The 21,921-nt window shown below is 44.2% G+C and overlaps 1 protein-coding gene across 4 annotated transcripts in view; it reads left to right on the forward strand.

Annotated features, from left to right (window-relative positions):
- Positions 1-21,921, forward strand: part of CSMD1 (CUB and Sushi multiple domains 1) — a 1,600,646-nt gene that overhangs the window by 1,491,007 nt on the left and 87,718 nt on the right. The window lies entirely within an intron of this gene.

The raw sequence follows: 21,921 nt of genomic DNA on the forward strand, positions 1-21,921 counted from the left end.
GCAGTGACTGTGGATAAAAGGTAAGGAGAAATTGGATGTGGGTTTATGAAAGTACAAATTAAACTTTCCACTGACCACGCAAACAGTTCTGACATTTACACGTGGCTCGATTTAGCTTTATAGCCTGGGTTCAGAGGATGGTTGGACAGTCGTTACATGCTGTGTGGGGTTACGCTGATACTCGTGTTTCATGTTGAGGTGAAAAAACAGAAAACAAACACATTATCTAAGTTAGATAGAACATTTTTCTTTGCAGTTGTATTAATTTAAGAAATCTATTACTAAAAGTTATTTTCCTTATTTTAGTTTAAAAACTTTCTTTCAGCTGTATGCTGTATATTTCATTTTATTTCGGTCTTTTAAATCTAGGGCTTGTTAAAGTTGATTTCAGTTATGTCAGAGAGTGTTTTTGTATTTTATCTGTCATGCATAAATATCAGATTTTCAAATATGGCGTTTTAATTTTTAATTGAAGACTTTGAAGTCACGAAATTTTCAGAATTTTGTCTTGCTGAGATTTACATTCGTAATGAAATGTATTGCTCTTTGAAAGTTAATTATGATTTATAAATGAAACTGCATATTGCTTTCCTTTTTTGCTTCTTTTTCATTAGATATTAGATTTTCTGGTATTGCTCCATGCGATAATAATAGGTATTCATCACACTTATCTTGTGTGACTTTCACCACAGGAGTTAAACAGACACTTCCTCGCATTATTTGTGTCTTACCTGAAACGTTCTTTTTTAATGGAAGATAAGCATAAAAATTCGATAAGCTTGTTTCATTAGGAAGGATTTTTTCTTTTTTCCTTTAAAACGAAAGTACTTTTTCTTTCTAAAGAAAAACTGCTTCTCGTTTTCTTTAAACGTTCTGTTCCTCTGTCTGGGACATAGAATCCGTTGCTGAGAGAGCAGCCCCGGGGGCTGTGTCCTGGGCACTGGGGACAGAATGCCACTGAGGAAAGCAATAACCTAATCAGCAGCCCACATGGGCAAAGGGATGAGAACAGGACTGTCAGCTGTTCCCTGGAGGTGAGTTGTCTCCAGGCTCCAGTGGAGCCTGAGTGGGACGCGTGGTCAGGGAGAAGCCCACAGAGAAGCAGGAAGGAGACCCTCCCGTGCAAGGGCACGTGAGAAAGTGTGGGAGGGAGAGATGGCATTTCAAGCATACTTGAGGAGAAATCAAGGGGTGCCTGGGACATTTTTTGCTGACAACTCTTGACCTGCCTCCCAATTCCTCCCCAGCAGAACTAGTTAATGCTGGATTAGATGACTCAAAAATAGAAAGCGTGCACGAAAAGCCAGGCCCTTCTGGAAGTTCCACGGTTTGGGCTAAGGAATCTGAGGGAGGTGATTGGTGTAGCTCTTCTTTGTGTTGACAAGAACCCAAAAGCAAGGACTTCGGGGACACGGCAGGCTTGACTCACACAGCACCTTCTAGAGGGAGAGTCGGAACATCTTCCTTCAGGTTCCTTCTTGTGCGACCTGTATAATTGTTCTCAAATGATAACCGTTCAGAAGTCTCATTTTTCCACAACAAATCCACCGTTCTACACTTTCCGTTAACCATTCTGGTAATGGCAGTCAATGAGTTTGCTCTTTCATCATAAACTATGACGTGTAAAACATGGAGGGCCCTTCAGAATAACCTAGTTTAATTGACTTATTTTTTATGTATTTGAAACTAAGGCACGTAAAGTGAAGTGACTAATTAATCACCATAAAAATGTTGGTCTGCAATGCAGACTTTCTGCTCCCTCTTCAGTGTTTAATCAAATTGTTTCTTGCCAAAAGAAATTCAACTGGAAACCTTGCAGACACCAATGCTAGAAGTACTTTATATTTTAGATAACTTATGTTAATTTACTGTGGAAGAGTTCCTTCAGTCCTCTCTTAGGTGTCTATAAATTGTGTAAAGTAGCCTTCTAATTATAATAATATACAAAATACTTTCATCAGATGTGAGGCTGTAATGTTTAAAAATGAAAACATGGTAGAAAGTAGGCTTTTAAACCATCTAAATCATGTGGTACAATTCTATAAGCATATTTACCATTTTTTACGTCAAAGTAAATCTTTTAAAATAAATTGTAAAAATGATGAATAAGTGAGAGCCGTTGAGAAAAGACCCTACAAATTTGAATAGAATATGCTGATATGCCACATATTGGCAATTTACACCCCTGCGATCTTTTACTGATGACGATAGAGTCATTAGAGGTGATTCACCTGAATGTAATATAAAATATAAATGTGTGGTCGTTGCACTTTTTAATCAAGAGGAATTAGATGTGTTTGGTTTTAATTATTCACTGTCCTTGGTTGCTTAGAGTGCAGAGCTTTTACATCCTGTAAATGCGCACCTGACTCCTAGGACGCACTCCCCTGGGGAGACGGTCAGGAGGCTGGATAGACCCCCGGTCTCTCTCCACACCAGTTGTCTACTCTGCATAGTGTGATACCGCAGGGCCTCTGTGAGTTCCTAGACATGTCAAGTGTTTGCATGTGCTGGGCTGTGAGGGACAAAACAAACCAGACTTGTTTCTTTCCTTCAAGGGATTCAGACTCTAAACATGAATAAAAGAATTACAAATGATGGCAGCTGCCTTCATGACCCAGAATATGTAGTTATACACTAGGCCGTATACAATTGATTAAACGACGTCCTCCTTCAGGTGAAAGTGTACACCTTTATTCAGATGAATGCCTCTAAAATATATGATCAGTGAAAAATTTTTAAATGGTATAATTTTGAAATGGAAACAATTAAAATGGAACAGCATCACTACGAGAATCACTTCAGAGTCGGGGGCGTTAGGGAGGTGGGGCTGTGCCGGGTCCCCAGGGCTGCCCTGAACTTGCTAACTCGGCTTCCGGCCCAGATGAGCCATCACGGACGGCCTGGAGCAGCCGCGTGGGGCAGACAGACACACAGACACATGTCAGGACTTGGCCGCCTCCTCCTAGGCCCCGCCCCTCATTTGCATATTCAAACCCAGCATCCTCATCTGCATGGAGGGTTACTCTTACGTGTGCCTGGGGCCACCTGCCTTTCCTTGTTCTCCTGAGCAGTTTGTTACCTGACTCTGTGTCGCGGCTTTCATTCTTCATTGCAGCCTAAACCTGTATTTGGTTGACAATTTCAAAAAGTGTTTTAGACTAAATTTGAAAACCCTTTAAAAATAAGAAGTGTGATCATCATAGATTTATTCGTCAGATATTAAGGGACAAATAGTTTCTATTTTGTTGTTGGTGTCTTTATAATTGTAATTTCCATTGTATTTTAAGAATTTTTTTTGTTTTCAGTTTTAAGATAATTGAGAGTAATTTCAAGTTTTTTTAAACTAGTATTTTATCCAAAGAGAGTTAATATATAGAGATGGATTATTACTATCGAGTGATCCTAAACTAACTGTTCATAATTATATGCTATGAAATGAAAGATCCGGTGAACTTTTCCTTAAAAGGCTTTGAACTCTATAAGGGAAAAAGCTTTTTGCGACAACATCAACTAAATACATGTGATATCGCACTATTCCACTCAAGTCAGAACAGAAGTCTCTCATGATTTTACTTGTTCCCCCAGATACATTTACATTACATATAGTGCTCGCTTCAGCAGTATATATACTGAAATTGGTACATTACATATAAAACTGGGGAATGACATTGCCATGTAGCATTTATGGGGATAAAGGTATAAGTTTCTACCTCTGAAACCCACAGACTTTAGACACACTACGGATGCTTCTTGACTTACAATGGGGTTATGTCTCTATAACCCCATCGTAAGTTAAAAATACCGCATGTTGAACATGCCCCTAATACACCTAACCTACGGAACCCCACAGCTTAGCCTCTCCCATGTCACGTGCTCAGAACACTCGCATTAGCCTGCAGCTGGGCACAACTACCTACAGCAAGCCTACGTGACAGTAAAGTGTCCCATTCCTCTGTCATTTATTGTGCTCATCCCTGCCACACCGTCGTAAAGTCAAAACAACCGTCAGTTGAACCATCGCAAGGTAGGGAGTGTCTGTATTCCACATGTTGAAGTCCATACAGCTCTGTGTTTATGGTGAGGGTACACTCCGGAAGTCGACACATTGGTTTTTATATAAAGTGAGGTTAGTCATGCGTCTGTGTGCGCGCTGGAAGATTAGGGCTGACGTCATGGCTTTGTAACCTAACGCAAGCTTCAGGAAGAGACGCCGATTTCCATTTCAATTCAAACTTATCTCTGAATTAAATGCCGTATAAGACTTAGTTCCAGCTCTTAAAGCTCCTACGGTCCAGGGGAGAAATGGATTAATGAATCCGTGTTTTCCATTCAGCATGACATTAAGCAAGAGGAGATGACCATGGATTGGAAGTAGCACAAGAGGTCAGGGGTGTGTCCTCCATTGGGCCAGCAGAGTAGGGACATGAAGGGGTGCGTGATGGAAAAGGGGGACCCAGGCAGGGTTGCCCAGGGGAACTTAACACACGTTTATGTGGCTTTACGTTCTGCCCCGTGTTGGGCTCCAACCTGTAAAGAGCAAACAAGATACGTCCTCTCTGCATAGTCGAAAGCTTTGTCTCTAAGCAACGTGATGGGTCAGTTACGGGCTCCTGTCTGGAATCATGGGTTCATAGAGGCCATAGGAATGTGTGTTGGAGCAGCGATGACCTTCACGAATACAGTGCAAACAGGTTTGTAAGACAACAGTACTGGAAGTATTAAGAAATAGAGTCAGCAAGCCCTTGTGAGAGCGCATGTAAAGGCTTAGGAAGAGAGAAACCGGGAATTTTTGGGTTTCCATTGCTGGCAGCACTGTGGCTCCACTCACTGAAACGTGGACTCGGCGAGAAAAGCAGGGCTGATGGCTCAGTGTGGGCACGCTCACGGCCTTGCAGGAGCCTATGGCAGCGCTGTGTCCTGTCTTCCCAGAGAAGACAGAAGAGGCTGGTGCGGAGACATAGTGGAATTAGCTCAAGAGCCTCATCATTATTTGCTTTTCAGGAGAGGAGACTTTACATTGTAGGCTCTCTAAGGGCCAAATCAAATAAAGCAAATGGTAATTTAAAAAAATGCTGCCATAAATTTCAAACTAAATAGCTCTGCCACAAAAGAAAAATATCCGAGACGTTTTGACAGCAGATCAGATTTGATCACAAACAGCTACAAATCCTGCCATCCATCCCATTGAGATAACTGGGAATTTAATTACTACATGCAAACATTGAAACATTTTAATACTTTTCCAAAACTCAAAGGTCACCATACTTACTTTAATCATTTTTTAATTTTTTTTTTAAATTTATTGGGGTGACAATTGTTAGTAAAATCACATAGATTTCAGGTGTACAATTCTGTATTACATCATTTATAAATCCCATTGTGTGTTCACCACCCAGAGTCAGTTCTCCTTCCATCACCATATATTTGATCCCCCTTACCCTCATCTCCCACCCCTCACCCCCCTTACCCTCTGGGATTTTTTTGAGTGGTTACCCTTAAGTTTATATAAAAGAAAGTCTGATATTTAGAGTATTCCAGTTTCTTCAGTACGCTTACTTTCTCCATTCCCATATTCTGGTTCAGGCCTTTACTTTCCCCCTTTTTATGTTTGGTTGCCACAAATTGTCCCTGTTGATGGTGGTCGAATAGCCTCCTTTAGTATTTCTTGTAGGGCAGGTCGTGTATTAGAAAATTCCCTCAGCTTCTGTATGTCTGGAAAAGTCTTTATTCCTCTTTCATATCTAAAGGATATCTTTGCTGGATATATTATTCTTGGCTCATACTGTCTCTCTTTCAATAGTTTGAATATTTGGTTCCACTCCTTCCTGGCTTGTAGAGTTTCTGCTGAAAAATTGGATGATAATCTAATGGGCTTTCCTTTGTAGGTTACCGTCTTCTTTTCCCTGGCTGCCTTGAGGATTCTTTCTTTGTCGTTGATTTTAGACAGCTTCAATACAATGTGCCTTGGAGAAGGCCTGTTGGGATTGAGGTAATTAGGTGTTCTATTTGCTTCTTGGATTTGAGGATCCAGTTCTTTCCACAAGTTTGGGAAGTTCTCATCAACAATTTGTGTGAATATATTCTCTGTTCCCTTCCCTCTTTCTTCTCCTTCTGGTATGCCCATTATTCTTATTTTGCTCTTTCTGATAGAGTCAGAAAGTTCTTGTAGAGTTCTTTCATTTCTTTTAAGTCTCAAGTCTCTTTCTTCTTCCATCTGTGTAATTTTCAGGTTTCTATCTTCGATGTCACTGATTCTTTCCTCCATTTGGTCAACTACCTAAGCTGGTTACTTCATTCTTAATTTCTTCTATTGAATTCTTAATCTCCAGAAATTCTATTTGGTTCTTTTTTAAAATTTCAATCTCTTTCGTGAAATGCTCATAGTGTTCTTTGATTGTGTTTCTGAGTTCATTAAACTGCCTTTCTGTGTTTTCTTGCATCTCATTGAGTTTTTTCAGAACTGCAATCTTGAATTCTCTGTCATTTAAGTCACACATTTCCACATCTTTAAGTTCCTTTTCTGGAGACTTTTCACTTTCTTTCTGAGCTGTCTTGTTGCCTTGGTTATTCATGGCAATTACTGATTTATTATTTCTCTTCCTAGACATCTACAGGAGTGGGTTCTGCAACAGGTTGATAGGAAGAGGTCTTTCTTTTGTTTTCCAGTACTTGTTGGTAGAATGTTTTATTTTCTCTCAGACTGCAGCCTTTTTTTCTCTCTCACATGGTAGTGCTATGTTTTCTCTGCACTATTCCAGCTTCTCACACAATGGGGTGATTCCCTGGGAAATGGGCTTCTCCTCTGTTAACAGTTCACGTGGGTCACAGGGTGCAGTGTCTGTGTGGGTATGTGGAGAGCTTTTGAAGTTCCAAAGCTCTTTCTGCACCAGATTGAGAGCCCATATGTTTCAGAAGTTCTGTTTACTCCTGCAGGGATCCGCCCAGATAGGTGGGGCTCTCCTGGGGGATCCACCCAGATAGGCAGGGTGAGTTGTGAGAGGTGGCCCAGAGCAATGGCAGCGACCACCACCACAGCCGGTCCTGCTTCCACAGCTCCCTCCCCTTTGCTGGAACTAGTTGGGCTGCGAATCTGTGTCTGCGGTCCACAGTTCTCAGAACTGCAAATATTTTGGTCTTTTGATCTGACACTGCTATTGTTCCTCTTCTAGCACCGGGCAGGTGGGGGCAGGGCGAGCTCTGGGAGGGTAGGGAGGGGGCGGCTAGTCTCCGTGCCTAAGGCTTCCGATCTCTGCTCACCAGTGAGGGCTTAAACCACCGTTTTCAGCCTTCTTTTCTCAGTCTTTTCTCCAAGATCTCTGCCGTGAGCGTTGGGTTCAGCGGTTTTGTATGCTGCCCCCTCAGCCCTGTGGGCCGTAAGCGGAGCCCTAGCAGTCCGAGTCCTTCCCTCTCCCGCAGCGGCGGTAGTTCCGGGAGCAGCGGGCTCCGAGCACTGAGCTAGGTCTGTGTCCTGCGCCAGCGCGGCTCCGTCTCCGCACTTCTCCTCTCCCTCCTCCCCCGCTCGCGCGATTCACCCACCTGGAGGTGAATTCAGTAGTGGGCCTCTCCGTCTTGCCTGTCTGCTGTGCAAGGAGTCCTTTGTGGAGTTATTGTTGTCCCATTAGTTGTAAATTCCAGGGGAGCGTTACAGAGGCTCACCTCACGCCGCCATTTTGATGACGTCTCAGCACTTTAATTATTTTTAGTTGAAAATGGACTTAAAAAACAAAAATGGATCGAATAAATAACAAACATCTCTTGTGGCACCAGGAGCCTAATGTTTAATATTTATTTAATATATTTATACATTTAATATATATTTACTATTTCAATTTATGATTTAACATTTCATTAGTGAGGGTACCTTAGTAAGTTAACATTACCTTAGTGAGGTAATACTGTAAAATTTCCTCAATGTTTTGAATAGCTTTTCTGTTAATCTTAACAGAAGAATAAATCTAAGTTAGACATTTTCTAACGGAATTATGATGTTGGCTTTTCTTTTTTAAAATTTTGTCTAAAATAATATTTTGAAATGTTGACTATAAAATATAACGCTTGCCTTTTAGTAAATGAGTAAAGTCCGTCCCCGGAGTGTTCAGGTCTTTGCCTTTTGGGCTCCAGCTACTGATCACGTAACAGTGACTGTACTGTGTCCCTAGGACACCCAGGAAACACTGTCCCTTGTGGCACCTGGTAAATGTTTTGAAAGGGGAAAAAAATTGTGTTTCTGTGACATTCTAAGATGTTTTTGAAAATTATTTTTGTTTCCTTTAAAGATGATTTATCTTGTGTCAGAGTGTGTTTTGTTCTCTCATTTTCATTGACTGTTTGCCAGTGGCATCTGAGAAACATGGGGTTTGGAGAGAATAGTCACGTGAGGGTCAGTTGTCCTAGTCTCCCTAAGCCTGTTTCCTGCCGTGGAAAACAGGAAGTTTGCTATCTAGTTGTCAGGACTATTGAGAGGATTAAAGAAGTAACTTGGCATAAAGTTTCGAGTTTTACCTTCCTGGTAGTGATTTCTATGATTGGATCTGGAAGGGGATTTGTGGGGCACCTTCTCCAGACTTCCCCAGGGACCCGTGGTTTGGAAGTGGCAGAGCCCAGGTCACAGCCCCGGGCGAATCTCTTCCAGAGCTCCGCATTTGCCAAGATAACCGGGTGGTTTGTAATAGGCACTTAGAAAATTCTGGACTTTTCAAGTCTTTTTTCTCCCTTTGCTTGACCTTTTAAAGTACTTCTCTCAGAAACCCTGTGTTGGTTTTTCTATTCCTCAATAAAGCTGGGCATATCTTCTGTCCTTCAGGCTTCATTTCCTGCTTCACAGCAAGAAAGTCTGCCAAGCAGCTGTTTCCATTATCAATACACTAATCTTATTCATCTTGAAGAGAAGCCTCATTCAGAACTGAAATTTTTGGTGTTATCTCAGAGATCCAGGGCCCCACTTTCAAGTGTCCTGTGTTAGAGAGAGAGCAGTTCCCAAGCAGCTGTTCCCTTTAAAGCTGGGTTTCTCCAGAGCCTGTTGCCGGCTGGGGCTTTGCCTCCCGGTGGCTGGTGTGTAGTGTTCAAACAGCTTTGCTTGCCGTTTGCTGGCAAGAAAGTCAGGGGAGGTGATGTCTCTCATAAATTATGTGATTACGCTTCTGTTCCTGAAGTTGGCCGTGAGAATGGACCCATAGATGCCTGTGTGCTGCTGATGGGTGCTGAGTTCGCCCATGCACAGGGTGTGGGTGGGACGAGAGACGGCGTGGGGGCAGCTGAAGCAGCACCGAGCTGTGCATCTGCTTCTGCGTTCCTGTGACGCTGCAGACACCATGGCACCTTTCAGAAGGAAACCATTTGGATGTTTACTTTTAAAAATAGCATCATGATGGAACATTAGAAGGATGGGCTTGGTGCCTCAACATAAATGGATTGAGTTATTTTGTAAATCTTAAAAACTTTTCCTTATGGGTGTAAAATGCATAGGAAATTGCGAGTCTTGTCTCGATTTTTTTTCATACAAGTTTATTGGCTTTTGTGAAACAATCGAGCTCCTATGTGTTATGATAATGCAGTATTTCTTAAAAGTTCAGTATAATATGTTTTTAAAAATATCAAATCACATGTTAAGATATATAAGAAAATATGTATACATACAAGTATGCACCTAATTTATTAGGTCCTGAGTCCACACGGTTCAAGCCAAAACCTGCTGAATCCAACTAAGCGTATTGTAAACGGGTTTATCCCACTTGCTTCTGATCTTAGGGGGTTTCGCTTGACTGATTGGACCTTGGAGAATCCACCGTCAGACCCCCAATATCTGGCCCTGAATCCCTGGCATCCCCACATTGGGGACCACGTGTCCTGACTTCACAGAGGGCTGGCGTCTTCCTGTGTAACAGGATCAAGCCCGCTCCCTCCTGGCTTCTTTGAAGGTTTCAGTGTAAAAGGTGATGGGAAACCTTCACCACATAGTCAAGTATTAACAGGCACCGAGAGAAAAGGGCCGCTAACACGACAGAAACATTGTCTTCTGTGAGTGTTTCCAGTAGGTACGCGTTGACTTTCTTCCTAGCACAAGCTCCCCAAATGTCTAATCAAGGTCGAAAATATGTAAGTAGCTCATTTCTCACTGTAATGAGAACAAAGCAATAAGCACATGTTCTGCAAAGGGCTGGGTAGGAGGGGTTTTAGTCTTCGTGAGTCACATAGTCTGTGGACATACTCTTTGTTTCTAAAATGTTCACAATTTGGTTAACATGGAAAAGCCATTTTTAGCTGGCGAGCTGTGCAAAACCAGGCCACAAGCTGGCTCTGCCCCACAGGTCGTTGTCTGCTGGCCTCTGACCTGAGTGAGTGCGAGGATCGGCTGTAACGCAGAGTGTAACTCCGCCAGTGCCAGTGACCTTCTGTAGCTTGTACATTCTGCCTGACACATGGAAGAGGAGTGGCGTCCTCTGTCGTCCGGCGTGGAATGTCCACCCTGTGTATCCATGTTTTGGTCTGTGTCTGGAAAGTGGTTGATAGTAAAAAATCAGGAGTGAGTGGAAACGTGCCTACAGGGCAGTTGTGTGTAAGAGCAGTGCTGATGGGAAGCCCTTGAGCTTCCTGGGCCAGGAACCATAGCAAACATGCACAGCAGTCATTTTCCAGGAGAGTCTTGTCTGTAGGAGCAGCTAGTAGAGCTCAACCATGAATGTCCCATTCGAGGAAGTCCCTGTGACGGGCTTCTGCTTCACTTTGAGCCCTGAGCCTGACACAGCACTCAAAGTATTTCCCAAAACAAACGGGGGGCTGTGCATTTCCTGCATTCCTGGGGGGATGCAGGGGGGGTAAGAGCGCCATCAGCACAGCTCTTTCCATCAGCCTGAAAACGGTGGCCCTCATTCGATGACAGGCAGAGGAAGACACACCGTCAAGTGCCCTGTGTGCAGTTTAAGAAGCCGACCGACACTGAAGACTGGGTTGTGGTCTTTCATTGAAGGGCCACCCGGCGAGCTTCCCGGGCGTGCTCACACTGAAAGTGTCAGTCCCAGGCAGAGGGAGCAGCTGCGCCTGAGTGACAGCGGAGGGGCCAGCCCACGAGGGCGTTGAGGGGACGTCCCCAGGGCACACAGGTGACAGAGGCAACAACTTCCTCACACTCAGGAAGTAGAGACAGCTGAAAAGTCAAGAGAAGTGAACAGTTCTAAGAAAAGCATTGATGAGTGCCGGAGAGCTAGAGTGAGACACAGACAGGACACCTGAGTGCTCCCTGGGTCAGGGAGAAGCAGGATGAGCTCTGAGGCTGAGGTGGCGGGGGCGAGGGGGGGTGTCACACGGTGAGGAAACGTCCAGCAGGAAACCTGCGCTTCTGCATGAGCGGCGTTCTCCACTGTGGCTCCCCTTGGATGCCTGCAGGCATCCGCCCTATGTCCCCAGGGGACGTGGTGCCCTTCTCTGCCAGTGTCAGCACTCAAAGCTGCGTCTTGTCCCATGTACCTGCAGATTTCTTGTCCTAGGCCAGCGGTGCTCCACTTTCAAAGTCCAAAGGGTCATCTGGAGACTTGTGAAAGGACCACCCCACCCACATTCTCATGCAGCAGATGCCAGGGGCCTGGGCTTGTGCTTTGCAGGTAGAGCAGGTGCGTAAGGAATACGGGGATGCTTCCCTGTCTTACAGGCAGAGATGGTGTCTCCAAGTTCTGCCCGATGGCTGAGCCACAAAAGTCATCGATGAAAATTTATGAACAAACCCAGGGCTCCACTGTCTCTCCCATCACCTTCCATAATACGCGTCCTGACATAAGCAGTGTTGTTGGAAAAAGCACAGTTTGAAATTAGGTCACTGGTGATGTCATCATCAGCTTTCAAAAACAACATCACAGGAAGAGCTTGCAGCGTTCAGAATCTCCCCGGGCGTGGCGTAGACCACAGAACCACGTGGTTGGGGTGTGGCCCTGGACAGTGTGGAATTCAAGCCCCTTCTGACTGGCACGTGGCCTGATGGGCTGAATTTTGCCCCCCCCCCCCCCCCCGGACAGGTTAGCTGGAGTCCTGACTGCAGGAACTCAGAATTGGCTATTTGGAGATGGTCTTCACAGAGGTGACAAGTTGAAATGACGTTTTTCAGGCGGGCCCTACGCCAATGTGACTGTTGTCCTGGTAAAAAGAGGGTGTGGGGACACACAGGAGACCACGTGAGGAACGTGGTGAACACAAGCAAGGAGAGAGGCTGGGAAGGTCCTTCTTGGTGGCCGTCAGGAGCCGACCCTGCGGACCCCTGGGTCCTGGCTCTCATGTCCCGGTGTGCGTGGTCATGTTTCTGTTGCCTAAGCCCCGAGTGTGTGGTGCCCTGCCACGCTGCCGAGTGCAGTAAGCCGAGTGGCCGCCCTGCACGGAACCTGGCCCAGTCCTCTGCTCTCACCTTAGCACCTCCAGGTCCCCCAGTTTCCCCAGTAACCGGCCCTGTGAGTCCCGCCCCCTCACCCCTTCCCTGGCAGTATGGCCCAGGTGGGCCCAGCACCCGGAGCTGCCAGATCTCAGCCCTCTGAGCCCTGTCACCCGCAGTCCCCAGTGCAGGGGACTGAGCCCAGCCTCCCCCATCCCCCCCATGTCTGTGCTCCTTCCAGGAGTGTCTGTTCATGAAGAGCCGCTCACTGTTTCCCTGTTGAGGGGGATGGAAGTCAGACATGAGATACGTCACCATCTTGGGGATGTCCCTCTCTGATGGGTTTTTTTGAATGTAACAAACAGGAAGCAGTGGACAGGGAAACACGACTGGTCAGAGGGCTCGCTGACCAGTGCGCGCCTGGGGCTGAAACTGAAGCGCCTTGGCCTTCAGCCCCGCCCGGCACATGTGAGGTTCACACTCACGTCTGACCCATTCATCGGCCACGTGGCCTTTCTGGCCTCAGTTAGAATCAGGCTGCTGTTAGGGGGAGGCCCTGGTGGAAAGCTGACGTCCCAGCAGGTTTTCCGCTCTGCCGAAAGTCCAGGACACATGTGCACCCCGAGAACCGTGCTGTTCACTGGCAGGCGTTTTCACCCGGAGAAAGGAGGTTTGGTGACCGCTTCCTGGTCGCTTTGATGTGCATTTCGCTTAAAAGAACACAGTGCAGGCATATCAATTTGTCCTGTGGCCGATGTTTGAATGCGGAAGCTCCTTCTTAGCTCTGTTCTTCAGATACTGATAATTAACTGTCAACATCCTTTGTTGATCTCCCTGCTGGGTGTTTGTGTTGTGGGTTTGTTTCATGTATTCCTTGGTTGCAATTCCTACTTTAGTCAAATTAATAGAGAACACCATTAAACTGGGTCCTCCCATACAAAAGCTTAGAAACAGATTCTCCCCTAATTCTGCTAGTCTGGATTTGCACAGACACAGACTTGGGAAAAGCTAGGACTCTGACGGTGACTTCACCTCATCCCTGAAGCCTCTGCGAGCTGCCTCTGGGATTCTTTTCTTTAAAAGTAATGTATGAGAGCATGGGGTCCAGGCTGTACCGTGCTGGGCACACTCTGCTGTGCCCCTTTCTGGTACCCGAGCAGGAGAGTGTCCACAGGTACTCCATCTGTGGTTAGTTCCTCCCAGATGTCACGTGGAGGCAACAGTGGGGTCCCCCTGAGGGGACGACAGGAAGTTCCAATCTGGGCACGTGCACACGGTTTGGAGTCAGGGGCTGACTCCAGTCTCGGGCGCCTTGGTGACCACATGCCAAATCATGAAGTGCCATACTGTACTACACTCGATGCGCGTGAGTTGGGACAAACTGTCTACAGGTAGGTTGTTGTGATGTCAACTGTTGTGTTCCTGTCACGCTGCTGGCAGAGGGTAGCGTGTGTGCGTTTGTTTTCCGGGAAGATGCAGGTACTCAGACAGGCAATGGTCATTGCAATCGTTTATAATTTTTTCTTGATTTGAATTATTGGAGAAATAATACAATTTCAGGTTGAAAATTCTGTTGTACATATGGCCTGAGGTTTTATTTTTTAGAAATTTGTGTTAGAAATATATTTTAATGACCTTTAAACAGTGATTGTACACACGCACACACGCACACACACACATCTTTATGAATCAATACTGTTTGTCATCAGTAGTCTCCCAATGTGACAGGCTGCTCTGAACCTTCAGCTACTGGGAATGATACCAGCAGTGGGAATTCTTGTGCTGAGTCCAGAAAGTCTTGACAGGTCTATAAGGGCCCCAGGGTTTTCTATAAAAAGCGAGTAAGCATTATGTTAGGCAGCAAAGTGAGGGATTTCTGAAACCCATGGAATCAAAATCATAGAAAACAAAACAGGAAGAAATCAGCCGAGAAGACTTTCCCCTTTTTTTGACAATGGACAGTAACTGGGGCACAGCAGGACAAAAATGGGGTAACTCGTAGTAGTGTTTGAATCGCGCTGCAAATCGTGAAAAGCTGGAGATATTAGTGGCATGTGGTAGTGAGATTGACTTTCTGGGTGGAAACACAAGGGAAAAGGGAAACTGCAAAATGTTTTATGGTACTTATTCCAGTGAAGAATCATCCTCGTGTGGTGGAAGGAGCATGAGCTCCAGACTTGGGCGTTTGGTTGGAGGCCAGCTTGACCCTTTCCTGACTTCTGGGTAAATGGTTTCATGTTTCTGGAGTCAACACTTAAAATGAAGATAATGACACTGACTCCGCTTGTTAGTGAGAGGAAGCAGTGAGACAATGTGTGTTTTACAGCATACACAGAGATGCATCTTAAATACTTATGCTATTATACATTAATATTTGATAGAAGATGAATATAATTATTAAATTAACATGCTTAGTATACTGTATTTATATAGTATATGTTTATTGAATTAACTTAATTTACTATATTGTGATATGAAGAATGTTAATTAACATTATTATATTAACATTACTATAATGAGAAGGATAGTTGGACTAATTTTAAATTAGGTCTTTTGAGATTTAAATTCTGATCCTCACTTTGCTCTTAAATATTTGTGTGAATCTGGAAAAAAGCCATTCAGTGTCTCTTGGCCTTGACTCTTCCCTTGAAAAATGAGCGGTTTTGCTGACCTGCATGGTCTCCCTCACCTGGAAAGACCCATGAGCCCAGGAAGAAGCACTGCTGGCCACTTGGAGACCAGGCGTGGGAGGTGGGCACTGAGAGGGCAGAGGGGCCCAGAGCACCCGGCAGTGACTTGGAAAAACTCCGAGATCGTAGAAAGGCTCGTGTGTGCGCACGTGTGAGAGAGGAGAAAGTGTTGCTGTCTGCCCTGTTTACTGATGGCTCCCGACGACTGAGACCCGTACAGGTGAAGAAAGGCACAGCCCATTCAATCCCGAGTCTGGTTCTGAACCCGGCAGGCCCCACATGGCGAGCCAGAGAGATGGGCTTGGAGGAGACTGGGTAACTCAGCCACCTCCGAAAATCCCAGTGGACTTTCATTGGGCTGTCCCTCTTTGTAACGACTGCATCACACCCTCACCTTGACCTGACCTGATCTCCTCCTGAGGCTGACGACAGTAATTCAAAGCACTAATTCACCTTAACTCTCACTGACTCGCCCCACGTCTGGGGGGCCAGAGATTACTGCTAGCTTCAGGGGGGTCTCTGGAGCTCCCATTCCTGTGCAATTACCAGAGTTGATGATACCCTCCATTACCCTTTAAACTGATGTCAGAGGACTTTGCTAGAATTTTGGTCAGTTTTCCCTCCACAGGCAGTCTGCAGCACTGTTTGACAGCTGTCCCTGTGTCCTGTTTCTGAAAACTGGTGACTCACGCTTTTACTGTCCCGGATATTTGTATTTGAAGTTGTCCAGACGTGAGGACGAAAGAACGTGAGGGACCCATGACTAGTCAAGGGTCAGCATGCCCCCAGACGCCATTTCGTAATAAATGTCGTTGATTCGTTTCTACCACCTGCTTTCAGAAAGAAATTTCACCAGCTGCTTAGTTTGTTCAGATGCTGAACTCTAATTTTAGTTTGTGTTGCTGGCTTATTATCTCTTGTCTATCTCCTCAGGCTTCGTCTGACCAAATCTGGGATTTTCATGGAGTCGTTCATTTGAATATATTCAAATCCAATTTGAAATTAATTGCGAGGTGTTGAATATTGAACCGCTTGTGGTAGTTTAGCTAACGGGAATGAAGTGTAGTACCAACGTCATTGTGTGGAGAACTGGAACAGAAGCTGTTGGGCAGAGAGGCCATTCTCTCCCACCCGGACTCCCTGTGCTTTGACTTTCGTAATCAGCCATCGAAATGTGGAGGGCAAGTCTGTACGTGGTTATTAACTTTTAATTCTCATTGCTGAAGACTCACTTGCCCGTGTTCACGTAGTTTATTTAATTTTCTGGGAAACAATTGGCGCCCCTAGCGGGTGATAGCCTCTGAAATTCTAACAACTATCAATCACCTTCGCTCGCGTTCTCCTTTGATGAACCCTCCCACTCCAACTTGATCATTTTTACTAGTTTCCTGCTATTACCAAGGAACCTGGTTTCTCCGCTGTATGACTACTTTGGATTTATCAGTGTGGTTTTCTTTCATGTTTTGAGAAAACTCTTGTGGGATGTTTTGTAGGCGTGCCCGCTCTCTCCCTGTCTCCATTTCTACGCATCGGTCTCAAGCTCTGTGTCTGATCTACACATCTATCTAAGTATCTATTTATATTTTTCCTTTTCACTTTTTCTATTTAATAATAGACACATTATTTGCTTGGTTCATGAACTGATTAATTCCAAGTCTGTTGCCCCTAGATGTGCTGGGGAGCATTTTTCTAGCCCCACTCATATTTATTCATATACTTTTTTCATTGACTAAAATGTTATGTGATTCACTGGAGAAGTATAGCAGATTCCTATAGTAATGTTTTCTCGTGTAGGCACAATTGTTTCGGGTTTGTGAGGTTTTGTTCTCTCATTTTTTTTCCTTTTTTACATGCTTATATCCTGGGTAGAAAAGGAAAAGGGAAAACCACGTTTCTGGCCCTTGATTCTGAAACTGAGACCCTAATCTGTCTTTGGTGCTCACTTGTTGAGATTTTAAGTTGGCAGTTGCTTAAACTCATGTGGAGTATTTCTAAAAAATCATAATTACCTTTTCTGGAAGAACTAATAAAGCTTTTCTTTTCTTTCTTTTCTTTTGGAAAAATATGACATTTTTTAATTGCCAACTGTGAGAAAATAGGGGTGACATTTTCATTCTGAGCCCCTCTTTTTCTTAGTTCTGTCACCATTTCTAACAACCTGTATTTGGATCGCATGCTTATTTCTTCTTTATTTTCTGCGTATGATTTTTTTTGCGGGGGGGCGGAATCTTGCCAACATTTCAAGTCAGTTATTTTGAGAATTTCTGAGACCCACAAAGTTCATTCTGTTAAAAACCTGTTTCGTAGTTCCTATTGTTCACTAGGCAAGTTGATCTCGGCTGTTCTGTTTGTTCACTTGTAAAACAAAGAGGAAAATTGGTGTGTTGACTGACTACGGTGTTAAAACACCACGTCCCAGGATGGCCAGGTGACCATCTACAATAATGTGATTATCCCTATTTTGCAGGTGGTAAAACTGAGGCTGACAGAGAGTGAGGGAACTGCCTGTCATCAGAGCCAGTATGTACATGTGTGATTAGCTGTGCCATCCTATCATGACACCCTCAGTGTTAGGTAAAGATCTGCCCCAAAATGCAGGTTCCCGTGAACACCAGCCGCGAGTGATGGCGGCTTTCTGTGAGTCCTGTGGTTCCAGACAGAACGCTCTCAGGTCACTTCCAAACCTGAGAGGGTCAGGGTGGTGACTGGAGCAGAGCTGGTGTATAGCTCACCTAATGTCGCTTGAGTTTTCCTCCAGCTTTCCTTCTCGAGGCACTTGCTTTTTACTGAGGGAAACTTTGTCTTCTATTCCTAAGAAATGGCTCTTTTTTGTAACGCGTTCGCCTTTGCCTCCCTGGGCCTGTAGAAACACATGGGAGTCAGTCACGTGTCACGGCCCCGCCGTAGCAGCAGGTTCTCCTCAGGACCCAGTGAGGCTCCTGGGCTGTGAATCGCCTCGTGTGCTGACCAACTGGCTCCCCTCCCTCTCCATGATCTTTGGTTTGTTTCCAATTAATAAGTACTTTGTTTTTCCTTCCTCGGGTTATCCTCTGCTAAATATTTCCAGGAGGTTTAGAGCAGCGAAAGAAATCCTCAGCTAAGGCCCGTGACCCTGCGCTTCCCGTGTCAGGGCCGCCTGTGTCTGGTTGTACGTCTGCTTGCTTTACCATCTGCAGAGTAAGCCATTGCCTCCCTCTGTCTGGCCTCATTTTTGGAAGCACTCCCTTTCCTCCCCCAAACAAATGAAGGATGTTTCTGATGCTAGTGTGCGCTCTTTTGTAAGGGTCTGACATCATACCTGTCCCCACGAAGGGATAAACGCACTATGAGCTGTCAGGTCCCCTCAGCCTCTGCGTTAGTCACGCACGTCCCCTCCCTTTTCCCTGCTGTTGTCTGTCTCAGCCTCACCCCTGCATTCACGGCTGGCCAAGCATCAAGGGAGGCGTTGCTTAGAATCTGGTTGTCCTTGGGAAATCCGAGAAGACGGGAATAAGCAAAACTAAAGAGAAGAAAAGGGGCCCAGACATATTACCATGAATGCTCAAATTCAATGTGGCCTTATATTTCCAGAATTATAATCTGGAAACCTATTTCTAACCTACTTATTTATACATCTATCTATTTACTGCTGGTGACTGGACATCAGAAATTAGAAACTATGAATGTGGTGAAATATCGCAGGTAGGTCCTTGGGACAACAGGGGACTAACTGTGAGGCCGGCATGGGGTCCGCTTCTCTGCACTCCCAGCCCCGACACAAGCCTTCTTACTATGTAGAGGAATCTGGGCCGTTTCTAATTCTCACTTTCCTTAGCAGCTATTAGTCAGGGTTCTCCAGAGAAACTCAGTTATCACTTGCATGTCATTGGTTACTCATAGGTACTGCCGTATGTGTGTGTGTGTGTGTGTGCGTACATACATACATACACATACATGCATACATACACACACATGCACACACAGACATACATACACAGGCATGCATACACACATGCATGCATGCAGACAGACATACATACATATACAGACAGACAGACATACACAGGCATGCATATATATGTGTGATCAGTCCTTTTATCATTTTCTCCGTGTGAGCAACTATGTAGCTTATATTTTTAGTACTTCCTATAAAATCACTTGGCTTTCCCTTGAAGGAAGCCCATGACTTCTGTATTATTTGCCTCTGACACTTTTCTTATTAGACTGCAAAAAATTGACTCTTATTTAATTACTTGACCCAACCTGATTATAAACACAAAAGCCAATGCAGGCACTAATATTATCTAATAGAACCCAATTATAGACAGTAATCTACACAATCTAGAATGTTCTTATATTGTAATTTTTTGTTACTATTTATATGTGCACACACATATACGAGGGGTGCCAAAAAAATGTATACAGGTGGACACTTTGGTCAACGTTGCTCAAGCAGCAGCTCACCATAATCAGAAGTGTCTGGACGGTGATGGGAACCACTTTGAGCTCCTCTTGTAATTGCAGAAGTCAAATGTGACTTGTATTCATCTTTTGTTATTGGTATACATTGAGTATTACAATTTTAATACAGTTTTCCTTTCTTAAATTGTGTATGCATTTTTTGGCGCCTTCTGTATATATGAAGTTAGATATATACACATACATAATTGGAAATCCTTACATGCAGACACCATGTACGTAAACTGCTGAGAACCCACAGACCCTGCTGGAGACAGCGGGAGTGTCACTGTCCTGTCGTCGCAGCTCAGACAGATGTCCTCCCGTGGTCCAGAGCCTGCTCCACACCACTCACCACCTCCCGCCATCCCCGGCCCAGCTCTTGACCTCGTTGCACTCCTGCATTTTTGATGTTCAACTTGGTCTTTCTGGTTGTGAACTTCCTACCTGGGAGACTGCCTCCTGGATGTCCCATCTCAGACCTTATGGTTTAAACGTGCCTCTCTTGCCAGGCTGTAGGGAGCCCTTCAGCCGGGCAGGCTTCTCCCCGTGCGTCAGACCCTGGGGCTCCCTGGGCTTTGTCTTCGCCCTGTGAGCGGGGTCCAGAGAGAGAAGATAGACATTCACTTTGAGATAATGGGGACATGAATATGGTATCAGTAGGAGGAAATGAGGAGACAGAGTACGAGACAAATGTTCTTCCCATTAGCAGATGATGATTGGCAAAACCAACCACATCAGAGCAGCAGAAAGAGAAGTGAATCAAAGAACCTAGCTGTTCTTACTGGGAGAAAGCGTGGCGGGCGGCTGGGATGGGGGCGGGTGACAGCCCAACCCGTGCACAGACGTGAATGGAGATGCAGCCAGTGGTACAGGAAGCATATCGAGTGGCTGGATATTCAGATGTGAGAGTCACCGGCCCAGGGTAATAGGCAAAGCCCCAAGAATCGCTGAGCTTTTTGAAGGGAAAAGAAATGCAAGGTGAGTGTGTGAAGTGTGGAAACCTAAGAGGCAGCAGAAAGAAAAGGGGCCATTGTAAGTTACAGAGAACAGTCACTTGAAAGAAGGAGGAAGCAGAAGTTTTTTTTGTTTTGTTTTGTTTTTTTAATTTATTTTTTATATGAGTTTTAGGTTTAACAAAACAGCATAATGATTAGACATTTAGACCCCTCACCAAGTGATAACCACCTAAGTCTACTCCCCTCTGACATGGTACATAGCTGTTACAATACCATTAACTGTATTCCCTGTGCTGTACTATATATATATATATATATATATATATATATATATATATATATATATGTATATATATATATACATATATATATATATATATACACACACACCCACATACATACATATATGGTCACAGATGTAAAATACATACATATATAAATATATATATATATATATATATAGAAAAAGAGAGAGAGAGAGGAAAGTATACATATTTTAAAAAAGGAAAAATTGTTAAAATGGTAATACTCAATATATACCGATAACAAAAGATGAATTCAAGTCACATTTGACTTCTGCAATTACAAGAGGAGCTCACAGTGGTTACCATCAGTGTCCAGACACTTCTGATTATGGCTAACTACTGTTTCAGCCACGTTGACCAAAGTGTCCATATTTATGGCACCCCCACATATGTATGCCATCATACTCAATGGGGAAAAGCTAAAACCATTCCCCTTAAGATCAGGAACAAGACAAGGCTGCCCAGTTTCACCACTTTTATTCAACATAGTACTGGAAGTTCTAGCCACAGCAATCAGACAAGAAAAATAAAAGGCATCCAAATTGGAAAGGAGGAAGTAAAATTGTCATTATTTGCAGATGACATGATGCTATATTGAGAGACCCCCCCCCCAAAGATTCCACCAAAAAAACTATTGGAACTGATAAATGAATTTACTAAAGTAGCAGGAAACAAAATTTATATTGAGACATCAGTTGCATTTGTATATAGCAATAATGTGAAACAGAAGTGTTTTTAAACCTGCAGAGACAAAAATGACTGCTGTTTGTATGGGCTTAAACATGAGAAGAAAGAGCCCCACGTTGATTTGTTTGAAACCAAATCGTTAAATCTCTCATGAGAGATGTAATAGAAACAATCTGGTTTACTACAGATTTAATTTTTGCTCTCTTTAATAAGCACATGGCAAGGAGATTATCCATGTACTTCACATCTTATTTCCAAAAAACGTATGCATTGTGAGTGTTTGTGTAAATAATGTTGGTAACATTTTGTCACTTATTTTGTACCTACATTGTATTGGCACAGAGCTGATTTGTACACATTATTTCATTTACGCCCCATAATTACCTTTGAGATGGGTATAGTTAGCCTGAGAGTAATGAGACAAGGTTCGTTAAGTAACTTAAGTCACACAGCTGGCAAATGTCAGAAACAAGAACTAATTCAGAAGT

The sequence above is a fragment of the Rhinolophus hipposideros genome (assembly GCF_964194185.1).
Source record: "Rhinolophus hipposideros genome assembly, chromosome: 4".
In the NCBI taxonomy this organism is placed as follows: Eukaryota; Metazoa; Chordata; class Mammalia; order Chiroptera; family Rhinolophidae; genus Rhinolophus; species Rhinolophus hipposideros.